Source organism: Hypanus sabinus, chromosome 21 (assembly GCF_030144855.1).
Source record: "Hypanus sabinus isolate sHypSab1 chromosome 21, sHypSab1.hap1, whole genome shotgun sequence".
Lineage (NCBI taxonomy): Eukaryota > Metazoa > Chordata > Chondrichthyes > Myliobatiformes > Dasyatidae > Hypanus > Hypanus sabinus.
In genome coordinates this window covers 13,761,885-13,769,702 of record NC_082726.1, presented here as the reverse complement: position 1 = coordinate 13,769,702, position 7,818 = coordinate 13,761,885, and positions in this window count along the sequence as shown.

Below are 7,818 nucleotides of genomic sequence, written 5' to 3'. Positions count from 1 at the left end.
TTGTATTTGGCTGCAGCTACAATTATGCACAATAAGGAACTACTGTGGCTTGTCCTGCAGACATTGAGGGACTTGGGCTATATTATTATTACATTTAGATAGATATTTTTGAAACTGTTATGTTTTTCTTCTCTCATATGCTGTGTGCGACTGTTGGTACTGTGTTTTGTTTGGTGTATTGCTGTTGGATAGTTGAATAACAATAACTTGAACTCTCGTTGGAGCTCTAAGAAAATGTTCCCTTCCACTGTAGATTTGCATTAAAAAAAGTGTCGGACAGAAGACAATGATATTAAAGAATACATACACTGCGTGCCTAAATGATTTGAAAAGTATTCTGGATTACCTCTAGAAGCGGAGGTGCCCATTTTAATAAATAATACTGTAAATAAGTTGCAACCTAGGTTCATGTAAAACATAATTCTGTTACATGTGTGAGATGAGAAGAATTAAGTAAAATGACAAGTGTTTCACAATATTGCCCAAAGCAATTTCAACATCAAAGGATGAAGACTGTTTTGGGGAATGGGGACAATATTTGTATGAGACATCCCGGCTGCTTCATTATAGCCTTTGGGCAATATTGTACAGTACGTTGTTTTCAAAGTATTGCCATAACTGATTTATACAATTTGAATGTTATTTTAACTTCTCATTTTGTTTTATATTTAACCAAATTGACAATATCCAATTTTGGCTAAACATTATCTTCTGCTTAAAATGTCACTATAATCTTTGGTTTTAACATTATCTGTTTTATACACATATGGCTTGTGACCAGTAACTTTTGTTTTGAAGAGTGTATACATATTTTAGGATAATGCTATCCTATATGTATGATTTTGTAGTTCTATGATTCATGTCAATTAACATGGAAAGGGACAGTGGACATGCTTGAGATAAAACAAGGAATGTCCATGAAGAATGTCTTTGTATTTGCAGACAGTCTGGCACTGGGCTTGAAGATGCAAGGGCAAGGCACCTTTGGTAACCGTTTTCACCTCCACCGCCACGATAGAATATGTATTTTACTTTAAATAATCTATTTCTTAAGAACTTGTACAATTTTAATTCTGCCCATTGTAAAATGCCACCTGAGGCAAGCTCGTGTCATTTTCTTTGGCTTTATATCTCATATAGCAGCAGAAGCAGTGCGGCTACCATCCCTCCTGTTCTGCCCATGAACCTTTTTACCTGAACAAAAGCTGGCATCCTCACAGCTGGTGCTGCTGTGAACATTTACAATGAATTCGTTATGCTTTAGGAGTAGCACATGACAATGGTCAATTGTGGAAAATGTGTGGGTTTCTCACCTCTTTGGAACTCCAATAAAACACACTGGATTAACTATTAACTTTTTCCTGCTTTACAACTATAGTACTTACTACAATTGTTGTTATAACCTGTGTGGCTCAAAGGGAGTGATGAAATAACAAGCGGACGAACTCCTTTGCTAAGGCAGCAACAGCAGATCTTTATGGCCGCGTAGCACTCTAGTGTGATCAGGTTGCCAATACCTTTCAAATTCTTTGATGAACTGGTACAATTACGGTGTGATGTGACATTGGCTAAACATACTTTACTGAGTAAAGCACACTATGTGCAAGACCATAAGGGTGATGGGCTGAATCACAATGACAGATTCTCGACCATTGCAAGAAAAGAAGCAGCAACTGTAAAATATGCCAGAGGCATAATCCTGAAGGGCACTGCTGGTATTTGCTACTGCTGGGCCCTCCCTCTGGTGGTTATTTGTGCATCTCCAAATGGAGATTACCTAAATGTTATGATTATGCACTTGTAAATGTGGTAGTTATCTCCAAGGGTAAATACTTAGTCAACTCAGAGAAATGATGCCTTAACTTTTGGATACAGTGGAGGAAGAACTAAAAATGATAAAGAAATAGTTTGATACTAACAAATTATCACTGAATCTAAGTAAAACTAAATTCATAATATTTGGAAAACATATACTGAACTCGTATAGTAAACTCAGAATAAATGATGTTGAAATTGATAAGGTTTCTGAAACAATTTTTTTTAGGAGTGGTAATAGTAAATTAAGCTGGAAACCACAAATAAATTATATCAAAGCAAAAATGTCAAAATCTATCGTAATACTGTACAAAGCGCAAGATTTCTTAAATCAGGAATCTTTGTATACGTTATCCAGTTCATTTATAATCCCATACATGACTTACTGTGTAGGGGTATGGGGAAATACATACAAAACAAATACAAATTCAATATTTCTACTCCAAAAAAAAGTTATATGAAAGTTACACCGACTCAGGTGTTCAACAGGAGCGCAAAATAAACTGCAAATACAAAAAAAAAGAATGTTAATAAAGGTATAATCTAAATATCAAGAACATGAGATGAAGACTCCTTGAAAGTGAGTCCATAGGTTGTGGGAGCATTTCAGTGCTGGGCAAGTGAAGTTGAGCGAAGTTATCCCCTTTGGTTCAAGAGCCCGATGGCTGAGGGGTAATATCTGTTCCTGAAGCTGGTGCAGTGAGTCCTGAGGCTCCTGTACCTTACTTAAGATTATAAAATATAGGAGCAGAATTAGGTCATTTGGCCCGTCAAGTATGCTCCACCATTTCATCATGGCTGATCCAATTTTTCTCTCAACCCCAATTTCCAGCCTTCTCCTCATATCCCTTCATACCCTGAGCAATCAAGAATCTATCAAACTCTACTTTAAATGTACAGTGCCTATAAAAAGAATTCATCCCCCTTGGAAGTTTTCATGTATTATTGTATTACAACACTGAATCACAGTGGTAACACCCAGGCAAAACGCTGGAGGAACTCAGCAGGCTAGGCAGTAGAAAGGGAGTCCTGCTGAATGGTCTTGGCCTGTCAACTGTAATCTTTTCCATAGATGCTGCCTGGCCGACTGAATTCCTTCAGCATTTTCTGTGTGTTGCTTAGATTTGCAGCATCTGCAGATTTTCTCTTATCTGTGATTGAATGACACTAGATTTAGTTTCTCTTTTTTGACACTGATCAACAGAAAAAGACTCTTTTGTGTCAAAGTGAAAACAGGTCTCTACAAAGTGCTCTAAATTAATTACAAATATAAAACACAAAATAATTGATTGTGGAAGTATTCACCCCCTTTAATATGACACACCAAATTATCACTGGTGCAGCCAATTCGTTTTAGAGATCATGTGGCGACCCTTTTCCTGGCGTATCCGAACCGACTCACAATTAGATAGCCTACGGGGGTTTGCGAGCACAGAGCTTTGGAGCCTCTGCGCCATGGGGGGCCGGTTGACAGAGGCTTAAAAGTGAGGCTGAAGTTTTCGAATAAAATTTTTTCCTTCGACTGCAGTTACCGACTCCGTGTCGTAATTTTAGCGCTGCGTGTAGCACACCGCTACAATCACATAATTAGTTAAATGGAGATCTGTTTTTGGAGACCTGTGTGCAGTTTGATTGTAGTGAAGATACACCCGTATCTGGAAGGTCCAACTGCTGGTGAGACAGTATCCTGGCAAAAACTACACCATGAAGACAAAAGAACATTCCAAACAACTCTGCCAAAAGATTATTGAAAAGAACAAGTCAGGAGATGGATACAAGAAAATTTCTAAGTCACTGAATATCCCTTGGAGTACAGCTAGTCAATCATCAAGACATGGAAAGAATATGGCACAGCTGTAAATCTGCCTAGCACAGGCCATCCTCAAAAACTGAGTGACCATGCAAGAAAACGACAAGTCAGGGAGGCCACCAAGAGACATATGGCAACTCTGGAGGAGTTACAAGCTTCAGTGGCTGAGATGGAAGAGACTATGCATACAATAACTGTTGTACAGGTGCTTTATGGGAGGGTAGCAAAGAAAAAGCCACTGTTGAAAAAAAAAATCACATGAAATCTCAGCTAGAGTTTGCCAAAAGGCATGCAGCCAGCTGGAAGAAGGCTCTATGACCTGATGAAACCAAAACTGAGATTTTGGCCATCATCATCATCAAAAACACACATCCCGACCGTGAAGCACGGTGGTGGCTACATCATGCTGTGGAGATGTTTCACTGCAGCAGACCCCGGACAGCTTGTGAAGGTACAGGGTAAGGTGAACATATCAAAATACAGGGAAGTCCTGGAGGAAAATGAGATGCAGTCTACAAGAGAACTACGACTTGGGAGAAGATTTGTTTTCCAGCATGGCAATGGCCCCAAGTATAAAGCCAAAGCTACACAGGAATGGCTTAAAAACTACAAAGTTAATGTCCTGGAGTCACAGTCCAGAACTCAATCCAATTGAGAATTAGTGGCTGGACTTGAAAAGGGCTGTTCATTCATGATCCCCATGCAATCTGACAGAACTTGAACTGTTTTGCAAAGAATGGGGGAAAATTGCAGTGTCCAGATGTGCGAAGTTGATAGAGACCTACCCACACAGACTCAAGGCCAAAGGTGCATCTACTAAATACTGCTCTAAGGGGGTGAATATCTATGCAATCTTTTATTTTGTGCTTTATATTTGTAATTAATTTAGATCACTTTGTAGAGATCTGCTTTCATTTTGACATGAATGAGTCTTTTACTGTTGATCAGCATCAAAAAAGTCAAATTAAATACGTGATTCAATGTTGTAAAACAATAAAACATGAAAAATCCTGCGGGTGGGGGAGTGAATACATTTTACAGGCACTGTAATAAGTCTTGGCCTCCACAGCTGCCTGTGGGAAAGAATTCCACAGAGTCACCACTCTCTGGCTAAAGAAATTCCTCCTCATCTCCACTGTAAGAGAACACCTCTTTATTCTGAGGCTGTGTCCTCTGGTCTTAGACTCTCCCACCTTGGGAAATATCCTCTCCACATCCACTCTATCAAGGCCCTGCACCAATTGATAGGCTTCAATGAGGTCACCTCTCATTCTTCTGAATTCTAGTGAATACAGGTCCAGAGCCATCAAACACTCTTCGTATGACAAGCCGTATGTACTTACTGTAGTTACTCTACCTGTACTTTGATAACAAAACTAGAAACGTAAAGGGAGCATGGAAATGCGCTGCCCAGAGGAATGACTTACCAATGTAATTGTATTGAGGGATGCTACTGTATGTTACATCAAGCGACGGGACTGGACTTTCATGCAATACCTATATTACTGGTGATCTTCCAAATCCTGTTAATGGTACTTACTGGATGTGTGGCTGCCAGGAATACACCTTAAAAATGGGATCTTCGGCCTGAAGCAAATCCAGGAGGAGTTGTTGTTACCTGGTCTACTTAGTACCATACTGTACTGAACCATCTACCTTTTCTCTCTCTCTCTCTCAACATCATATCATGTGGGACTGCCATTGAAGGACTACGGAAACTGATCATTTCTGGATTGTAGTGTTCCTGTTTTGGGGGCCTTCCAGACTAAGCATCAAATACCTCAGTGCTGGAGAAAATTGCTACACAATATGAACGAGGCCATCAGTGACATGACTGCCGAAATGCTGGCAATCTGCACTAATCGACCAGCACTAGACTTTCTGTTGTCTAAGAAAGATAGTACTTGTGCTATTATTAAGACCATACTAGGAGTGTTGCACATATGTTCCTGATTCACCCGTGAACATCACCGATTTAGCTGTGTATTCCCAGCTAGAAGTTGATAAGGTTAGAAAATCTGGGCTGGAGTTATGCGGTACTCCTTCTTCGCCATGTGGACCCTTAAGCTGGTTTCACACTTTAATTTTAGTTGTAATATTCCCTGCTATTGTAATATTCATTTTAATCTCTTGCCCGAGATTACTCTGTAGAGCAATGGCCCAGAGCAGCTGCCTCCATCATGATCAAACAGCTAACTGTCCCTGATGAAACTGTCTCAGTGTTTCAGAGACTCTATGGTATTGAAATTCAAAAGGTTTGTGCTGTTCTCTACAGGATAAAAAGGAGGAGGTGCGGACGTTGTGGTAAGGAAAGGGTTAATGTAATATCAGGCAAGGATAGACTGCAGATAGAGTACAGACAGCCCAGCAAGAAAGGCCTTTGAAGCGCATAGACGAGGAAATCTGCAGATGTTGGAAATTCAAGCAACACACACAAAATGCTGGTGGAACGCAGCAGGCCAGGCAGCATCTACAGCAAGAACCACTGTCGACGTTTCAGGCTGAGACCCTTCGTCAGGACTAACTGAAAGGAAAGATAGTAAGAGATTTGAAAGTAGGAGGGGGAGGGGGAAATGTAAAATGATAGGAGAAGACTGGAGGGGGTGGGGTGAAGCTCAGAGCTGGAAAGGTGATTGGCAAAAGGGATACAGAGTTAGAGAAGGGAAAGGATCATGGGATGGGAGGCCTCGGGAGAAAGAAAGGGAGAGGGGAGCACCAGAGGGAGATGGAGAACAGGCAGAGTGATGGGCAGAGAGAGAAAAAAAGGGGAAGGGGAAAAACTAAATATATCAGGGATGGGGTAAGAAAGGGAGGGGGGACATTAACGGAAGTTAGAGAAGTCAATGTTCATGCCATCAGGTTGGAGGTTACCCAGACAGTATATAAGGTGTTGTTCCCCCAACCTGGGTGGTCTGGAGATGAGCTAATCGATCCAAGGTACACACACTAACTAAGAGACAAATGCTTTACTGACTTCAAAGTAACATTGGGTATCAGCTTGTAGTTTCTAATCACTTATCACACCTCTAATGTGATTAGTGATTATTTATGGAGATACAGCACAGAATAGGCTCTTCCCAATCTGTGTAACCCAGCAATGCCCTGATTTAATCCTAGCCTAAACATGGGACAATTTACAATGACCAATTAACCTACCAACCGGTACGTCTTTGGACTGGGGTTGAAAAACGGAGCACTCGGAGAAAAACCACAGCATCACGGGGTGAACATACAATCTCCTTACAGGCAACAATGGGAATTGAACCCAGGTCACCAGCACTATAAAGCACTGTGCTAACCACTATGCTACCATGCCTTGCAAGGAAGGAATTCAAACATAGAGTTTACCAAGTGATCTATATCTGTAACTGATAAGCCAATACTGTATAAAAATAGTATTTTTCTGTCCTGCTTCAGAGCAATATGGTGACAGGGAGCATGCTGCTTTCCTTGTGCGCAAGTAAAATAACGTTTGATTGAGTTGTGTGATGAATTTCTCTCCTTGGTTGTTTGGTAATCATTTTCTAGACACATCAGTTGCCACTTGTAAGATCACAAACATGTGTAAGTACACTTCCAACTACTATTGCCTTGTTTAGTTTCTGGTTGTAAATCAGAGTCAGTCTTTAGTTCTTCAAATGTAAATGGAAAGCAGTAATCAGCTTGAAGTTAAAACACAGCTTTGCAAAGAAGCTCTACATGTAGATGTCTGTAGTAAGTCAGTGCACCTATTTATTGCTGCTCAGAGTTTCAGTATAAGGGCTGTTTCAAAACAGACAAGCTGACTCTAAGTTGTTTTGTTCAAGGATGTTTGCAGAGCGGATGGATAATATCACTTAGCATAATCACATAACTGATGTGTTGGAATGGTCATGTACTCAGGAATTTAGCTTTACAGCATTAATTGTGAACTGTGAACATTAAGCTATCTACAATAAGAGGGGAATCATGGTTGAGAAAAGAGGGAGAGGGGAGAGAGTGGGAAACACCAGACATTCTATAATGATCAATAAACCAGTCTGGAATCAAATGACCTCGCTTGGTGTCTCAGGGCTGGTGTGACTGTACCCACACTGCCCCCCAGCCCTGGCACTCCTTCTCTGCCACCTGCTCCACATCCCTCCTGCGACACTCCACCATCATCATTCACAACATCTTTTGCTCCTGCCAGATTTGCAAACTTGCTTTCCACT